The 2,097-nt window shown below is 53.1% G+C and overlaps 2 long non-coding RNA genes across 5 annotated transcripts; one reads left to right on the forward strand and one right to left on the reverse strand.

Moving 5' to 3' along the window:
• Positions 1 to 12: 12 nt before the first annotated feature.
• Positions 13 to 1,132, forward strand: LOC108446445. Of its 3 annotated transcripts, none has more exons than XR_001861619.1 (3): positions 13 to 84; positions 121 to 521; positions 1,110 to 1,132. It is a non-coding gene; the product is annotated as an uncharacterized LOC108446445 (long non-coding RNA). The 3 variants fall into 3 exon arrangements; XR_001861617.1 differs by lacking the exon at positions 1,110 to 1,132 and adding an exon at positions 983 to 1,048 and having other exon boundaries at positions 121 to 536; XR_001861618.1 differs by lacking the exon at positions 1,110 to 1,132 and adding an exon at positions 774 to 816 and having other exon boundaries at positions 121 to 590.
• Positions 169 to 2,089, reverse strand: LOC108446444. Of its 2 annotated transcripts, none has more exons than XR_001861616.1 (2): positions 793 to 2,089; positions 169 to 448 (listed from the first exon to the last, which is right to left on the reverse strand). It is a non-coding gene; the product is annotated as an uncharacterized LOC108446444 (long non-coding RNA). The 2 variants fall into 2 exon arrangements; XR_001861615.1 differs by having other exon boundaries at positions 169 to 712.
• Positions 2,090 to 2,097: the final 8 nt, after the last annotated feature.

Consider the following 2,097-nt stretch of genomic DNA (forward strand, 5'->3'; position numbering starts at 1 on the left):
AAGGGATTTGGGCGTGGTTTACGGATTTTTGGCGCGGTTTTTCGGAAGTGGGCGTGGTTTAAGGGCTTTTGGGCGAGGTTTAAGGTTGTACGGGTTTTGCAGAAAAAGGCGTGGTTTAAGCAGGAGTGGGCGTGGTTTAAGCGCTGTGGGCGTGGTTTAATGGCTTTGGGGCGTGGTTTAAGGGGTTTTGGCACAAGTTTTGCAGAAAGGGGCGTGGTTTAAGCTGGAATGGGCGTGGTTTAAGGGGTTTGGGCACTTTTTTTGGAAGTGGGCGTGGTTTCCGGGTTTTTGGGCTTGGTTTAAGGTTTTTTGGTGCAGGTTTTGCAGAAAGGGGCGTGGTTTAAGCGGGAAGGGGCGTGGCTTAAGTGCTGTGGGCGTGGTTTAAGGGGGTTGGGTGCGGTTTACGGATTTTTGGCGCGGTTTTTTGGAAGTGGGCGTGGTTTAAGGGCTTTTGGGCGAGGTTTAAGGTTTTTTGGCGCGGGGTTTGCAGAAAAGGGCGTGGTTTAAGCGCTGTGGGCGTGGTTTAAGGGGTTTAGGTGCGGTTTTTCGGAAGGGGGCGTGGTTTAAACGGGAAGGGGCGGGGTTTAAGGGTTTTCGGCGCGGTTTTTGGAAGTGGGCGTGGTTTCCGGGCTTTTGGGCGTGGATTAAGGTTTTTTGGGACAGGTTTTGCAGAAAAGGGCGTGGTTTAACCGCTGTGGGCGTGGTTTAATGGCTTTGGGCGTGGTTTAAGGGTTTTTTGCATGGGTTTTGCAGAAAGGGCGGGGTTTAAGCAGGAAGGGGCGTGGTTTAAACGGGATTGGGCGTGGTTTAAGGGATTTGGGCGTGGTTTACGGATTTTTGGCGCGGTTTTTCGGAAGTGGGCGTGGTTTAAGGGCTTTGGGGCGTGGTTTAAGGTTTTTTGGTGCGGGTTTTGCAGAAAAGGGCGTGGTTTAAGCGCTGTTGGCGTGGTTTAAGCGCTGTGGGCGTGGTTTAAGGGGTTTAGGCGCGGTTTTTTGGAAGGGGGCGTGGTTTAAATGGGAATGGGCGTGGTTGAAGGGATTTGGGCGTGGTTTACGGATTTTTGGCGCGGTTTTTCGGAAGTGGGCGTGGTTTAAGGGCTTTTGGGCGAGGTTTAAGGTTTTTTGGCGCGGGTTTTGCAGAAAAGGGCGTGGTTTAAGCAGGAAGTGGGCGTGGTTTGATGCTTTGGGCGTGGTTTAAGCGCTGTGGGCGTGGTTTAAGGGGGTTTGGTGTGGTTTAAGGGGTTTTGGGAGTGGTTTTTCGAAGGGGCGTGGTTTAAGCGGGAAGGGGCGTGGTTTATTCGGAGTGGGCGTGGTTTAATGGCTTTGGGGCGTGGCTTAAGGGGGTTTGGCGCGGTTTTTCGGAAGGGGGCGTGGTTTAAACGGGAAGGGGCGTGGTTTAAGGGCTTTTTTGGGTGTGGTTTAAGGGGTTTTGGCACAAGTTTTGCAGAAAGGGGCGTGGTTTAAGCTGGCATGGGCGTGGTTTAAGGGGTTTGGCGCGGTTTTCCGAAGTGGGCGTGGTTTCCGGGCTTTTGGGCGTGGTTTAAGGTTTTTTGGCACGGGTTTTGCAGAAAAGGGCGTGGTTTAAGCACTATGGGCGTGGCTTAATGGCTTTGGGCGTGGTTTACGGGCTTTTGGCGCAGTTTAAACGGGAGTGGGCGTGGTTTAAGGTTTTTTGGCTCGGTTTTTCAGAAGGGGGCGTGGTTTCCGGGCTTTTGGGCGTGGATTAAGGTTTTTTTGGCGCGGGTTTGCAGAAAGGGGCGTGGTTTAAGCAGGAAGGGGCGTGGTTTAATGGCTTTGGGCGTGGTTTAAGGGGGTTTTGGCACGGTTTAAGTGGGAGTGGGCGTGGTTTAAGGGGGTTTGGCGCGGTTTTTCGGAAGGGGGCGTGGTTTAAACGGGAAGGGGCGTGGTTTAAGGGCTTTTTTGGGTGTGGTTTAAGGGGTTTTGGCACAAGTTTTGCAGAAAGGGGCGTGGTTTAAGCTGGAATGGGCGTGGTTTAAGGGGTTTGGCGCGGTTTTCCGAAGTGGGCGTGGTTTCCGGGCTTTTGGGCGTGGTTTAAGGTTTTTTGGCACGGGTTTGCAGAAAGGGGCGTGGTTTAAGC

Source organism: Corvus brachyrhynchos, unplaced genomic scaffold (assembly GCF_000691975.1).
Source record: "Corvus brachyrhynchos isolate BGI_N302 unplaced genomic scaffold, ASM69197v1 scaffold765, whole genome shotgun sequence".
NCBI lineage: Eukaryota > Metazoa > Chordata > Aves > Passeriformes > Corvidae > Corvus > Corvus brachyrhynchos.